Raw genomic sequence first — 16,785 nt, 5'->3', positions numbered from 1 at the left:
ACAGGAGCTGATGGATTCAATTTAATCCTCAGTCTGATTCAGATGCACACTGTTCACCAACAGATGCTACAAATGGTCTCGTACTCTGATAAACACGGACCCTTCCAGATTTTAGTGCAAGTCATAGGATTTTACAAGGCAAACTATGAAGAACATTTCAAGTGTCTTCATGCTTTGGAAATTTAGCAGTAAATTTGTTGATGTATCTGTGCTTACATAATAAGGTGTAGCTTGTCTATGCAATTTGGTGTACTTTTTTTTAAGAAGTGATATTAAAGAAACAAAGACTTGTATTTACATAGTGTCTTTCGCTACCTCAGGAAATTCCAAAGCACTTTACAACCAATGAAGTACTTTTGGAGTGTAGTCACTGTTGTAATGTAGGAAACGCGGCAGACAATTTGCGCACAGCAAGGTCCCACAAACAATAATGAAACAATGACCAGATAATCTGTTTTGGTGATGTTGGGTGAGGGATAAATATTGGCCAGGACACTGGGAGAATTCCCCTGCCTTCCTTCGAATAGTGCCATGGGATCTTTTACATCCAGCTGAGAGGGCTGACGGGGCCTCGGTTTAACGTCTCATCTGAAAGACGGCACCTCTGACAGTGCAGCACTCCCTCAGTACTGCACTGAAGTGACAGCCTGGATTAAGTGTTCAAGTCTCTGCAGCGGGGCTTGAATCCATGACCTTCTGACTCAGAGGCAAGAGTGCTATCACTGAGCTGGGGTACATTTGCCTGGTTTTTAAATTTTCCATATGTATTTAAAAGGTCTTCATTGGATACAGTATACTTGAGATGCACTGGGCCTGTAAGGTAAGGGGTATATCCAGTTTTACTGGCCCAGGTGATTTGTATCAAAGCCTATTCCCCTCTCCCTCTCCCCCGCACCCCCCCAACCCCACCCCCACCTTGGCAGGGTCTGGTGCTGGCAACTGCAGGTGGGAATAAAAACACAGAGACCAGCAACCAGAAGGCCCTTAGGTAGGGTTCCCAACTCTGGTTGGACAGTATTCCGTGAGGTTTTATCACATGACCCTCAGCCTCCAACTGACCCACCCACACACTTTCGCCATTGATACGTCAGTCGATCAACAACGGCGGCTACAATACCCACAATCGTCTATGCCTCAGAAAGTGCTCTATCCGTTGTGTGATTTTACTGGCACGCACATGCGTCTGGGCCACAATGCGTCCTGGGCACATTGCAGCCTTGCTGTTTGTTGCGAGTCCGGCAGGAAAACGCTCCTATGATTTTTCTCCTCGGGTTGCTCGCAGCACTGTCTGGGAGACTAATCTTTAATTCCAGGAGACCCTAGGACAAGCCGGGACGGTTGGCAACCCTACCCCAAGATCCAAAGATTTTCCTGGGTGGAAAGGACATAAAAGCATCTTTGAGTCATCTTCTGTCTTTGGGCAGTCCTTGGGGAGCTCTTCCGATCCTCTGGTCCACAGGGGGTCGACCTAAGCCCCTATACCCAGAGAAGCAGTGCCCCTTTGCTTGAGTGCTCTACAAGCCTGCAAGGAGGAAGATGAGGTAGTAGACTGGGGAACATCCTCTCCTGCCCGTCAGCCCTCTCGTCTCTGAGTCAGAAAGTCATGGGTTCAAGTCCCACTCCCAAGACTTGAGACTGTAATCCAGGCTGACACTCCAATGCAGTTCTGAAGGTGTGCTGCATTGTTGGAGATGCTGTCTTTTGGATGCGACGTTAAACCGAGGTCCCATCTGGCCTCTGAGGTGGAGGTAAAAGATCCCATGGCACTGTTTTAAAGAAGAGCAGGGGAGTTCTCCCCGGTGTCCTGGCCAATATTTATCCCTCAACCAAATTACTAAAAAAACAGATTATCTCGTCATTATCACATTGCTGTTTGTGGGACCTTGCTGGGTGCAAATTGGCTGCCATGTTTCCTACATTACAACAGTGACTACATTTCAAAAGTATTTAATTGGCTGTAAAGCACTTTGGGACATTCTGAGGTCATGAAAGACTCTATATAAATGCAAGTCTTTCTTTCTTACTATGGTTACGTTGGGCCTGCGCCTACTACCCACAGGGGACCAGCGATGTAAGTCTGAAGAACCCCAAGAAATCCCAAGGTGCCAATGCAGGCTGAGACAGTACACAAAGGAATTTTACACAAATGTGATAACTAGAGGGAACCAAACTCCACAATGTTGCTCATCCAACCATTACCTACATTCTGTTGCAGGGAGGCAGCCCAGGACAGGAAGTGAAGACACATCTCCATTAGTCATTACAGTTCCCTTGACACTAACGATATCATCTTGCTGATATAAGTGCTAGGCTCTGACCTAATTTCTTGTGTCCTAAGCACTGCAGATTGCCATCTGTTCCTTTTACTGTCATTTGCTATTGTTACAACATTGATCATTTTTTTTCTAAAAAAGATTTCCATATACTCTTGTTGTATAATGACCCGTCTTCATTAGACTGATATTTTAAATCCATTATGGTATTGTTTTGTCACCGTGACATTCTAAAATTCTTTCTGCTTCAAAGGACACAGTTGAAACAAACCAGCTTCAACAAAACAGCGTTAACAGGGAGGATTATGTGAAATCTCAATTTTTGGGGGTCATTTAGCAAAAAGTAGCCAAAATGCTACAATATACAATGTACCCAGGGCAGATAGAATCATCTACATGGGGTGGGACTCCAGTAAGAATGCAGTTTCACCGAGTAACACACTTATTGTGGCATATAATGCACATATGTATATTTCACTTCATTCGGTTCAATTCTTTTTCATTCATTCTCAGGATGTAATAGTCGCTGGCAAGGCCAGTATTTATTGCCCATTCCTAGTTTCCCTGAGAAAGCTTGAGACAACCACATTCACGTGGGATTGGAGTCAATTATGGGCCAGACCGGGTAAGGACGGTGGGTTCCCTTCCCTAAGGGACACTAGTGAACCAGTTAGGTTTTTACGACAGCCTCATGATCACTTTTGCTGCTGCCAGCTTATTATTTCCAGACTGAATTCAAATTTTAACACTGCCATGGTGGGATTTGAACTCACTTTGACTGGATTATTGGTTCAGGCCTATGGATTACTAATCCAGTAACATGATCACTACACCACCGTACAGATTAATTGATAAATTCAATTGATTTAACAAGTAGCAAAAAGCCATACAAAGGAAAATATTCCTTTCTACCCAATCTCCTATTATAAGGAGAACCTCCTGTACTGATGCCAAGCCACCAATCATTCTTCATCCTCTCCCCTACTGCGACCACAAGGGCAGAAATCACTGCGGTGATTTTTGGGGTCATTGCCTGAACCCTTAGTGACCTTGGACCAAATTCCTCTCTCCGCCACTTTAATAGAGGTGTTAATCATTTACAATGGAAAGGTTATTGCCTCTTAAAAATGAGGAATTGGATTCGAGGTAATTAAGAGTTTGTATGATAGCATCACTGACAATACCTTCTGCCCCTCAGTGGGACTGTAGCACCCGCTGAATGTCACTGCTGGTCGTCTCACGTAGCAGCATTACTCTTAAATTTTACAAATATTTGTGTGTAATAATGCTGACACATTACTCACCCTTTTGAAGATATTTAATGAATTGATGTTGAATACATGTGATGTTTTTTAACGGTATACACTCTTAGATAATAGATGACCTTTCTACTTCTTTTGCTCTATGTCACTGATGTGCAGTAACACTAAACTAGTACTGGTATCACTAGTTTCCCATCCTCTACATTTAGCAGTGTGAGCAGAGTGCTTTCTTCTGTTCTGTTCATGTTATTGACCTACATTGGCTCCCAGTCTGGCAACACCTCAATTTTAAAATTCTCATCCTTGTTTTCAAATCCCTCCATGGCCTCAGCCCTCCCTATCTCTGTCACTTCCTCCAGCCCTACAACCCTTTGTGATCTCTGCGCTCCTCCAATTCTGGCCTCTTGCGCATCCCCGATTTTCATCACTCTACCATTGGCGCTCGTGCCTTCAGCTGCCTAGGTCCTAAGCTCTGGAATTCCCTCCCTAAACCTCTCCACCTCTCTATCTCTCTCTCCTCCTTCAAGCTGCTCCTTAAAACCTACCACTTTGACCAAGGTTTTTGTCACCTGTCCTAATCATAGAAGTAGAATCATAGAAGTTACAACATGGAAACAGGCCCTTCGGCCCAACATGTCCATGTCGCCCAGTTTATACCACTAAGCTAGTCCCAATTCCCTGCAATAGAATAATATTTCCTCATGAGGCTCGGTGTCAAATTTTGTTTGATAATCGCTCCTGTGAAGCACCTTGGGACGTTTTACTACATTAAAGGTGCTATATAAATGCAAGTTATTGTTGTAATGTCAATTTAAAAAAAAATAGTTGCTGACACATCTGACTTAAAATTAGAAAAATACATTTCATAAATTAAAAAATGTCAATCCAACAGCCAGTTATAAAATGAACAGTTGCAATTTTAGATAAAAATAAATGGAAGAAACAATGAAGTCAATGGAAATAAAAATCAGAGGAGATGTAAAACAGGCCTCTGATTCGCTAACACCTGTTTCACACTATCGCACAAAGTCAAAATTTACCCCAGTGAGTCTTTAAAACCAGAGGCCAACAAGGCATTACAAGAGAGACAAGAATTATAGGGGCAGATAAGGGTGGCCATTCAGCTCATCCTTCCCTAGAAACCTTTGGTTGCCCCCGCACTGCATCTAACTAAATCTTAAATGATTCCGGAGTTTTAACCTCTGTTAGCCTACCCAGAAGACCATTCCATATATTGACCACTCTGTGTGTGATATTTTTATGTAGTTATATATAATTATATGATCGAATTGAATGGCAGAACAGGCTCAAGAAGCTGGATACCCTACTCCTGCTCCTATGATATCAGTCCTGAACCTGCCTTTTACCAGATTGCACCCATGTCCTCTTGTTTAGTAACTGTTCTTTAACTTGAAATAGTGTTCTGGATTAACCTTTACAAGATTGGTAATATTTTTGTACCAATACTTTTGTTAATGATAGAATATTTGTGTGTAAGTTTGAGGTACTTCTGGTGAGATTAATCCTTACAGGTAACTTGTGAGCTGATAAAAGCATCACGGACAACTATTAAAATAAGTTTTCAAATGTTACTGTACACAAACAGGCTATTTGGCCCATCAAGTCTGTGCCAGTGACCCCACATGAGCAATCTAGTCTAATCTCACTCTCCTGTTTGCTCTCCATACCCTTTAATATTCCTATTTTGAAAGTAACTATCTAATTCCTTTAAAATGAATTTTTAGATTCTGCCTCAACAGCCCATGGGATTAAAGGGACAGTGGCTGCATGGATACAAAATTGGCGAAGGGACAGTCAGCAGAGGGTAATGGTGAACAGTTGTTTTTCAGACTGGAGGAAAGCGTGCAGTGGTGACACCTAGAGGTCAGTGTTAGGACCACTGCTCTTTTTGATATATATTAATGACCTGCACTTGGGTATACAAGGCATAATTTCAAAGTTTGCAGATGACACAAAACTCGGAAATCTAGTAAACAATGAGGAGGATAGTAACAGATTTCAGGAGGACATGGACAGACTGATGAAATGGGCAGACACATGGCAGATGAAATTTAACGCAGAGAAGTGTGAAGTGATTCAATTTGGCAGGAAGAATGAGGAAAGGGAATAGAAACCAAATGGTACAATTTTAAAGGGGGTGCAGGAAGAGAGAGGTCTGCAGGTGTACGCACACAAATCTTTGAAGGTGGCAGAACAACTTGAGAAGGCTGTTAAAAAGGCATACAGGATCCTTGGCTTTATAAATAGAGGCCTAGAATACAAAAGCAAGGAAGTTATGCTAAACCTTTATAAAACACTGGTTAGGTCCCAGCTGGAGTATTGTGGCCAATTCTGGGCACCACACTTTAGGAAGGATTTTAAGGTCTTAGAGAGGGTGCAGAGGAAATTTACTAGAATGGTACCAGGGAGGCAGGACTTCAATTACATGGAGAGACTAGAGAGCTGGGATTATTCTCCTTAGAGCAGAGAAGATTAGGGGGAGATTCGATGGAGATATTCAAAATCATGAAGGGTTTAGATAGAGTAAACAAGGAGAAACTGTAGCAAAAGGGTCAGTAACCAAAGGACACAGATTTAAGGTCATTGGCAAAAGCATCAGAGACGACATGAGGAAAAAATGTTTATGCATCGAATTGTTATGATGTGGAATGCACTACCTGAAAAGGTGATGGAAGCAGATTCAATAGTAACTTTCAAAACGGAATTGGTTAAATACTCGAAGGGGAAAAATTTGCAGTGCTATGGGGAAAGAGCAGGGGAGTGGGACTAATTAGATAACTCTTTCAAAGAGCTGGGACAGGCACGATGGTCTGAATGGCCTCCTGCTGTATGATTCTATGATTCTAACAACAAATTGTGGCAGAGAATTACACATTCTAACCATGCTCCATATAAAAAAATTCTAACCTGTCCTTAATTCTTTTTGTCATCGTCTTAAGTTTGTGCTGTTCTCTTTTCATCCCACCAGTGAAAACAATTACTATTTACTTTATCAAAATCCTTCATAGTCTTGAAGAGCTCTATCTGGTCACCTCTTAACCTAGTGAAAAAAGGCCTCACTTCTCAAGTCTTTTCATAACTGTAACCCTGGTTACATTCTATGAATCTACACTGCACCTTTTCCGTTACTTCTGCATCCTTCCTGTAATTGAGTGCCAAAAACAACGTGCAAAGACTCCAACTGATGCTGTCAAAACACTTCACACATGCAAATACGGAACCATTAACTAATGTATCCATACAAAATATTTGACTAATCTTGCAAAAGGTTGATTGAGAACACGATTTCAAACACTCCAAAATGTTTTCTTGTTTCAGACAGTTTGGAGTATAATCATTTTGTTCATGCTACCTCTTAATCGAGGACTTAGACGACAGTCCTAAGGCACCATTTTAAATCAGGACACAGGGCAATTAATGCATTTTCATGCAGCTACATGAATTGAAACTCAACGCAAATTGAATCATTTGCTAAGAAGGTAAAGTATGCCAACTTAGGTTGTTTATGATGGTACACATCTCTCTTTTATCCTCTTCGCCCCCCCCACCCCCACACCTCCTCCCTCCCTGGTAGCCCCGAGACCGCTTCCATGCTACTAACAATGCTGCTGATCAGCCACCAAGAGGCACACAAGATGTTAGAGAATCCTCATTCGATTTTCACCCCTCCCCCTCCCCTCCAACCCCCCGGGCAAAATTGACTGGTCTGTGCTGACCACCTCCTTACGATGGTTATAGCTGAGATTGGCAGCCCAGAGGATGGAAGGGCTGAACCTAAATCTCCCCACTCCATGATATACCACTCACGCTGCCTCGTGTCACCATGGTTTCCTTGACACACTTCTCACCGAACACTGAATTAAAACTGTGTCCAAGAACCCAGCAGCATCAACACTTGTAAACCAATGATGGTACAGATTTTTCAAGTGTGCTCGGTTTGCCGAATCAACAAATTCCAATCCCCCGATAAGTGTAGAATGAATGCTGGTCAAAGTGCAATGGTGTGGCAGTTAATTTATGCAGACAGGGTTGTTTCTGGAACTAAAGCTCACAAAATCTTGTCCTTCTGAGTACATGGACCCTTTCTATTTGCTTTCTATTTTGAGAACTAAGCACGTAAGGCCATTTAGGAAATCAATACTGCTATTCTCAGGCCGCACTCTTTGTACCTACCTGTTCAAAAAAAAAAGTTTAATTCAATTTTGGATTACGACACTCTGTGACCCGCATAAAGAAATGAAAGGCCGGCACAAACCATCTCGGTTAAACATCATTCTTGTGAGATAATGTCATCCCACACTCATCAGCAACTCACTACTGACGGCAAACCACACCAAGCACTTAACCCTACTTTACAGTATCCATTAAATACAACTTTGACTGAATTGCCCAAGTTAACTGAAAACAAGACAATTTGAGCGACAGCATTTAGTTTAGAAGCGTAGAATGTTTTTAATACAGCCGTTCAGACCACATGACTGTGCCAGGAGTAGGTCCACTCTGGAGCCACCTACTTTAGTCCTGTTTCTTTCGCTGTAATTTGAGTGAGTGTCCCCCCTTTTGGTCGAAGGGGCTATTTAACCAAGAAGAAGCATTTCGCATGTACCACGTGTGCCTGTAATTGCACAAGATCCATTTCATTTTTTTGATGAATATTAATTTGCCGTTGGACATATTATAGAGCCTCGTTATCCTTCAGTATTTAGAATAACTGAAGCATATCTTTCAGCCAGGAGCATGACTGAAATAGGGTCTGAATCTCCACTCCAGCAATATGCTGGTATCTCATCAGCACACCACACTCTAGGTGAAGTACTGAAGCTGAAAAATAATCCATTTCATTACATTTGCTATGACACACGGGGCACTACCAATATTATCATTGGATCTTTCACACTATGCAGCATTTTTTGACAAGTTAATTGGGACCAGTCACACCATCTTCTACTTATATAAATTTATGAAATAAAATCTATGTCTGCCAAAAAAATTCAGTGCTTGTGCCGTTGGGGAAGTGGGTGGGGAGAGGGAGGGGATCATTCCGCACAGGGCATCTCGTTTTATTAAATTATTAAATGTTAACATTGAGGGAAAATGAAAGGCCCACAAGATGAAAATCAATGATTTATTGTGTGGATAAATAAATGGTAAATAGATGATCATTTATACATAGTAAAATAAAAAAAAGTTTGGGTCACAACTATGTTATATTTTAAAACACAACCTGTAAAGTACAAATGTGATAATATAGTATATTGATTCTAATTGAATGGAAAGAGTGTCCTTATACGTTATGTAGACACTGGGTCAGCCACAATCCCATCTGAGCAGGCATCAGATGGCTCCATGAATCTCTGATGATGAAGTCCCTGTTCCACGCAATAGTACATTGGTTACACGCCAGTGTATTAATCAGATCAGGCAATAAGCTCAGCTAACCAGCCCAGCCTTGTATAACGTACCGACAATGCGATTATGAAGCAGCCATAACACAGACCTCACAATGGCTACCTAAGCTTCGGAGGGTCTACCTCCTGACTGCTGTGTCTGGCGAGTTTCCTCCTCTGTTGCAGGCCTGTGGGTTCACGTGCCCTGCCTTTTCAGAGCCGTCCCTGCGGAGATTCTTGCCCAGGAAGTATCATCCGACCCATGTGTCTTCTGGGTCGGTGGCAGCACATGGGAGATTGGGTCAAGTGAACTTTTGGACTTCTTCCCTTTTGGAATAGCAGATTCTCTTCCTTATTACTCTCTCACAAACGGTAACAGTGTCTTGCAATTTGAATGAATTACTATAGAAATGTGAATGTTGAAATGATACATTTTTAAAGAGTGCTGTGTTATAATTGGAATTGTACTATCCATTCGAATTTATGAACTGCATTTACAAGGAGATAATGAATAATACAGATGGAATATAAAGTGATACCGTTATCCATATCAAGCTAAGTGATAGGTATTACATATCTGTATACACTGAATGACATCCAATACACGTACATAAATTAACCTACCAGAAACCGAAGAGCGTAGTTGTTTGGGTTTCGTCTTCCCTGAGGACGTAAAAGACTCTGCTATTGGTAGCTTTCCGGGGCGCACAGTTCTACCCATGCCATTTGTTTTCCACTGCTGCCATTCTGTGCACCCTTCAGCCTGGTTGCCTTTTTAAGGCATATTTTTACATTCCTCTGTATCTCTGTTGGACAAATTGCTGGATCACTTCTGCCCTAAAGCGGTAAGAACTCCAATAACAGACCCACTGTTGTCCATCTAAAGTCACCTTGGCCAAAGCTGTTTCGGTGATATTGCGCGGAGACCTGTGACAGTGCAGCCGGCCTCATGCAGTTGGTTGCAAACCCTAAAGTAAATTTGCTAGGATTTGCTAAGGCTAGCGGCCTGGAAGATATGGTAAACAAATGGCCCTTCCCGGCTCCGGCCTTTGGCGATCCCAGTGGGTTTACTTTCGGACTGTAGCTGGCTGAGAGAGGACCGTGCGTCGGCGCCTCTAGCAATATAAAAACAGCTTCAAATCTTCAATTTGGCTTCCTGAAGACATGGTCTTTGAGTTTGCCATTTACTTACCCGATCAAGAGAAAAACAAAGTCTCAAGAGGCTCAACAGAACTCAAGGGATTCATTTCCATTTGGGAAGATGGTGAATGAGTATCATTTCATCTAATTTATTATTGAAGTTAAATTATAATGGGGAAAGGTGAACAACATCGTCTTTACAGCATGGTGGCAAATAGTTGCTGTTCAAGTATCATTGCTGCCCCCATGCAAGAAGATTCCCCCATTGTTCCCCAACTTTAATAAGGACACCAAAATAATTTACCAACAGACTGTAACCTATCATTTTTTGCCACCACAGCGAGTCTAATGTTTAAAAGAGAAACCAGGTAACTGCAGATCTGTCTGTTTAATATCAATTGTGGAGAATTATTGGAATCTATCAGCAGAGACAGAGTGACTGAGGACTAAAAGAGATAACAGTTGCTCAAAGAGTGTCAGCATGGATTTATGAAGTGGTGGTCATGTCTGACTAATCGAGTTGAATTTTTTTGAGGAGGTCACCAGCATGGTGGATAGGGAAGTGTCTATGGGGACTTCCAGAAGGCATTTGATATGGCTCCGCACAAGAGATTGTTAGCAAAAAGATTGTTACAGCACGTAGAATGGAGGTAAACCTTGTGACATGGATCAGTGATTGGTTGGGTTTAGGAGACAGAGAGTGGGGGATAAAGGGTTTATTTTCTGATTGTTGGGATGAGACAAGTGGTGCTCCCCAGGGCTCTGTACTGGGGCCTCAGCTTTTCAACATATATATGAATGACTTGGATGAAGGAATAGAGAGTTGTGTGTCCAAGTTTACAGATTACACCAAGTTAGGAGGCGCAGTAAGTTGTGTGGTTGGGAGCAAAATGTTACAAAGGGACATAGACAGACTCAGTCAGTGGGCAGAACTATGGCAAATGGAGTTCAATGTGAGGAAGTGTGAGGTCATCCACTTTGGATCTGAGAAAGACGCATTGGAATATTTTCCTAATGTTGCGAGACTAGGAGCTGTGGAGGAGCAAAGGGATTTAGGTGTCCATGTACACAAATCACTAAAAGCTAATGCACAGGTACAAAAAAATAATCAAAAAGACTAATGGAGTGTTGGCCTTTTTCTCAAGGGGATTGGAATTCAAAAGTGAAGAAGTGACGCCTCAGTTATATAGATCCTTGGTCAGACTCCATCTGGAGTACTGCATTAGGTTTTGGGCACCAAACCTCAGGAAGGATATATCGGCCTTGGAAGAGGTACATCGCAAATCCACCAGAATGATAGTGGAGCTTATAGGGTTAAATTATGAGGACAGGTGGCATAAACATAACTTGTATTCCCTTGAGTTTAGAAAAGTGAGGGGTGATCTAATTAGCAAATTTCAAATGATTAAGGAATTTGATAGGGTAGATACAGAGAAACTATTTCCTCTGGTGGGGGAATCCAGAACATGAGGGTGCAATCTTAAAATTAGAGCTAGGCCATTCAGGAGTGAAATTAGGAACCAATTTTTCACACAAATTGTAGTGGAAATCTGAAACTCGCTCCTCCAAGAGGCATTGGATGCTGGGCTTTCAAAGACTGTGTTTGATAGATTTTTGTTAGGTAAGAGTATCAGGAGATATGGAACAAAGGTAGATAAATGGAGTTGAGGTATAGATCAGCCATGATCTAATGGAATGGCGGAGCAGGCTTGAGGGGCTGAATGGCCTCCTCCTGTGTTTCTACTGACATAGTCTAATACCAATATTTTACATTCAGAAGCCTAGAAATGTAGCCTGTTGGTAATCTTAGCAGATGTAGATTTAACATGTTTATTGGGCATTTCACTGTCTGCTATTTTAACACAGTCGACAACCCCTTTCGTTTCAATAAATAACATCCCTGTTAACAAAGCAGGCAGAGGAGCATCATCTGAGCAGGTTAAATGTTCATCCTTTAATATCACCCCTTCTAGGCTACAGTTTCTAAGAGAATTCAATCAACATTTAAACAGTTCCATCTCACAATAGTATATTAGAATTTTAGTCTAAAATATACCATAGAAAAGCAAAAACTGCAGGTTTATAATGCACCATTAGCCTTCTGAGTACTGAATGTAAGTTCAACTTTTAAAACACACATGTATTCTCTATTAAAAGATATCTGGAAGGGAGATGATCAAGGATTGTGCAAGGGTCTAAGTGTCAGGATGAAGTGGTGAAATTAGACACCTTTTTCTATGTTCTACCTTTGCATTTCCTAATCTACAAAATGATTTCTTCTGTATCATAATATTCCAAAATAAATACTGAAGGTCTGCGAGTGAATTGTACAGCCATAACCTGGTTGTAAGATGCAAATATCACCATAAACCATGCGAGTAAAGTAAGAACAGTTAAATGTCATCCAAATTCGAAGGTTAGGTTACAGGCTCCACTCACTGTGTGGCATTTATTAATTCATAAGTGTGAGGAATTTTAAGGTTAAATTCGTTTCTATTTTGAGGATTGTTCTGGTGTCTCGAAGCAGTGACAAATAATGCTCACGGAATCTTGCTGTGCTGCTATGACATAAATGTTTCCAGAAACACAATTTGCATTTGGTTCCAGAAAACTTATATAAAAAGGTACATATTATATAGCCAAATAAGAGAAATGTGCATCTAACATAATAATATTGAAATCATAGAATGGTTATAGCACAGAAAGAGGCCATTTGGCCCATTGAGTCCATGCCAGCTCTTTGTAAGAACAATCCAGTTAGTCCCATTCCCCCGCTCTTTCCCTGTAGCCCTGCAAATTTTTTCCCTTCAAGTATTTATCCAATTAAAATAAAACGTAATGTGATCTTGTTATTTTTAAACCTGATGCACAAATACTTCTGTTATCAGAGGGTTTACATCATAATTTTGTCCCTAGAAACAAGCATTTTCAATAGTATGAAGTGTGACTACATTTTCCATCTCTATTAAATACGAAAGATATTTTCTTAAGTTTGTGGACCATCAGATTGCACAGTACGTGCCCATTAATGCATTAAGCAAAGGAAGTCATCGGTGTTAACAGGGAAATCTATTATCACCAAAAATATACTTTTAAGAAACTCCTTCTGAGATTTATCATTCCATTCTCAGCACAGCGTTGTGCCAATGCTACTAATTATTGTAGTCCCCACCACTTATACCACCCATGCTCTACTTTACCATTTTAAAAGCTCTGCTGATTTCAGGCAAATCGAAGTGTTTGTTAAATGTCTTTCAGCTTGTACCTGCTGACTGTTCACCTGGTATGTAGGAGCTGAATGCCTCAGGTACTGCAGTGGAGTCAGACATTGCCACTGTTTGTATCGGGAGCTGAGTGACAGGCCTACTTGTAAGGACTCAAGTTTTAACGCCCAGACTCTCCTTTTTAGGATGTTGATGACCCCTATATGGACAAGATAGAGCTGGAAAATTGTGCCATGAAGCTCTTTTGGACCAAGTACTACAGCGATACTGAATCTTTATTCAACACTTCTCAGTTTTACCGTCTACCACTTCATAGAATCTTACAGCACAGAAGGAGGCTATTCGGCCCATCGTACCTGTGCCGGCTCTTTGATAGAGCTATCCAATTAGTCTCACTTCCCCTGCTCTTTTCCCCGTAGCCCTGCAAATTTCTCCTTTTCAAGTATACATAAAATTCCTTGTAGAAAGTTACTATTGAATCTGCTTCCACCACCCTTTCATGATGTGGAGATGCCGGTGATGGACTGGGGTTGACAATTGTAAACAATTTTACAACACCAAGTTATAGTCCAGCAATTTTATTTTAAATTCACAAGCTTGTGAATTTAAAATAAAATTGCTGGACTATAACTTGGTGTTGTAAAATTGTTTACAATTAACCACCCTTTCAGGCAGTGCAATCCAGATGATAACAAACAGCTGCGTAAAAAAAAATTCTCTTCATATGGCTTCTGTTTTTTTTGCCAATTATCATAAACCTGTGCCCTCTGGTTACCGACCTTCCTGCCAGTGGAAACAGTTTCTCCTTATTCACCCTGTCAAAACCCCTCATAATTTTGAACACCTCCTATTGAATCACCCTTTAAGGAAAACAATCCCAGCTTCTCTATTCTCTCCACATAATTGAAATCTCTTCTGCACCCTCTCCAAAGAAATAAAGACTCGTATTTATATAGCACCTTCCATGACCTCAGGATGCCCCAAACTGCTTTACAGCCAACAAAGTACTTTTTCCAAATGTAATCACTGATCTCAAAGCCCAATCGCATTAACACTCACACGCCCACTATAAGCAGTGGGCATTCTATAGGGCAACTGGGAACGGACAGTAAATATGGCCTTGCCCATGTCACCCGCGTGCTGACAGTAAATTAAAAAAAAATCTACAGGGATGCAGTTAACCTGTGTAATAACGCGAAGATTATTTTCTATTAAATTCTAAAAACCATAAAAAGCAGCTACAGCCTCCGTTTAAATCGCAGACAGAGGAATGACATATCACTGCGGTAAATCTTCAGCCACTAATATTGCCAACGGTAATTTCTACTCTGGAGTAACTGATTTAGCAAAGCAGATATGCTCCGGCCTTTGAAATTCTCAGTAAACTCTTTACTGTCTTAGATTTAGGGTTTGGGGCGTATGTATGAACACAGTGATGTCAGCTGCAATATATTCTTAACACTGCTTCATTTGTTTCCTCACTGAACAATCAAATATTTAAATATCTATTAGTCTAATATTGATTAATCGTGCAGTCCACTGCTGTCTGCTGATAACAAGACACTGACAAGAATTACAGATCATAACTAGGGTTGCCAACTCTGGTTGAATGTATTCCCGGAGGTTTTGTCACATGACCTCCTGCCTCCAACCACCACGGCCCCACACTCCCGCCATTGGTCGCCCAACACGTTCATCCTCGCAGTGCACCACCTTCCCAAGGCCAATTGGAAAGCGAATAGGCTCTTCGTTACCCGACTGGATGAAGCTTGACTGTCAATCAAACAGCCTTTTCTCCCCATCTCCAATGTTTTTATAACTAACAAACAGAAGTGGTCAAAGAAAATGAAAAAAAAAATGAATCTTTTTTGATGCCTCTATGTTTTTTCTCCTGGAGTTGCTTGTAGCAGTTGGCTGGAGATTAATCTTCAATTCCTGGAGACTCCAGGACAATCCTGGAGGGTTGGTAACCCTAACCATAACAGTCTGGTAATCTGTTGATTTTCTCCAAGAAATAATATTCTTTAGGTTAATAAGTTTTACATTTCTGATTACAGGCATCTGAGCTGCTTATGAAAGCACGTTGGGCGGTCTTTTGGGCAAGCTAAACACTTCAGTAAAATCAAATTATATTTGGACAGTAAAGAGTAAGCAGTGTTTTTAGTGTAGATTAAAATGAATGTTAGAGTTCAGCTTTCCCCAACACAGCTTCAGGAAGTACAGAGTAAATTCAGGCACTGACACATGGCAGAATCATTTTGTGACATTACCTTTCAAAACCAGGTCAGGTCTGTGAGCAGAGAAAACATTGAAAACCTGGAAAAAATATTAAGCTTCTGGCAACAGACTAATACACAAGGGAAAACAACCCTCTTTTTTTATATAACACTGTCTACTTTCTGCCTTAAACACTCAACAAAGGAACGGTCAAAATCTCCAGTGAGACTCATTAAACAGTCTAATGGGTGTTATATTAAAAGCACAGACTTAATGGAATAATTCACTGATCCATTGGAGAACTAATTATATGTATATACATATATATTATATATACATATAGAAAATGAGAGTTAGATTACAAAAGTCAACTCACCCCGGTAGCTGTGAGGAGTTGTTTATGTACGAGAGTTTCACACAGAGGCGTTCAGAGTGAGTTTGCCTTATTACTCATGAAGGTAGTTATATAACTGACACCATTTCAGTATTAGTGTGGGCAATGAATATGCCAAGTGGTTTCCACCTTGGGTAATTTCATTTCCCATCTCACGGAGAAACGTACAATTATCTGCGGTGGCTCTGTCGTCAGGAGGAGATTTTTTTTATTTTAAACCGTTAATGAGACATAGACAAACTGTTTCAGAGAGGGTTCAAAGGTCCCAGAGAAGTGAAGGAAGATAATGCCACTGTGAGTGGTGTACGCTTGAGTGAGGTGGCAAACCAGCTTGGCCTAGATTATACTCTACTGTACTGTTACTGGGTGACCACTCATGCAAACAAGAGATTTCACATGCTGTTTGGTGCTGTCTGATCGGCAAGTTAATAGACAGATGTTTAGTGCTGTCCAAAACTTCAAAGATTCCCGAACTAAATGCTTCCCGAATGGAATTAGCTGACGAAGGATGACCTGGCCTAGAAGGAAAGCCGACAGCCACGTCTGCTGTGCTTAAACATTTTAGTTCTTCATCCCACTCGTAAAGGTTTGCTATGAATTTGTGAATAAGTAATTCTACTCCTCTGAGAAATCTGGTGAACCGTTGCAGCTTTGAAATTGTAAATTAATTCCAGCTTTCTGCTAACATCAGGAGCTGATTTATTCACATTACTTAATATTACATCTAAACAGAGTCCCTGCGTAATTTTACCTGTCCTTACACAGTCTTCGTTTCGTAGTTTGACAACCGCAAAGTGAAAGAAAACAATCATAAATTTTTATACATTCTTTCTGGGGATGTGGGTGTCGCTGGCGAGGTCGGCATTT

General features: G+C 41.1%; 1 protein-coding gene across 1 annotated transcript in view; it reads right to left on the bottom strand.

Annotated features, from left to right (window-relative positions):
- The window catches only part of npas2 (neuronal PAS domain protein 2), a 195,326-nt gene extending 179,246 nt beyond the window's left edge, over window positions 1-16,080 (bottom strand). Inside the window, exon 1 of the mRNA XM_067997284.1 lies at window positions 15,901-16,080. The gene's annotated coding sequence lies outside the window, so the exon portion shown is untranslated. The remainder of the gene's footprint in view (window positions 1-15,900) is intronic.
- Window positions 16,081-16,785: the final 705 nt, after the last annotated feature.

Source organism: Heptranchias perlo, chromosome 15, assembly GCF_035084215.1.
Source record: "Heptranchias perlo isolate sHepPer1 chromosome 15, sHepPer1.hap1, whole genome shotgun sequence".
In the NCBI taxonomy this organism is placed as follows: domain Eukaryota; kingdom Metazoa; phylum Chordata; class Chondrichthyes; order Hexanchiformes; family Hexanchidae; genus Heptranchias; species Heptranchias perlo.
Note: the sequence above shows the minus strand (reverse complement) of the source record. Positions and strands in the feature narration are given on the sequence as shown.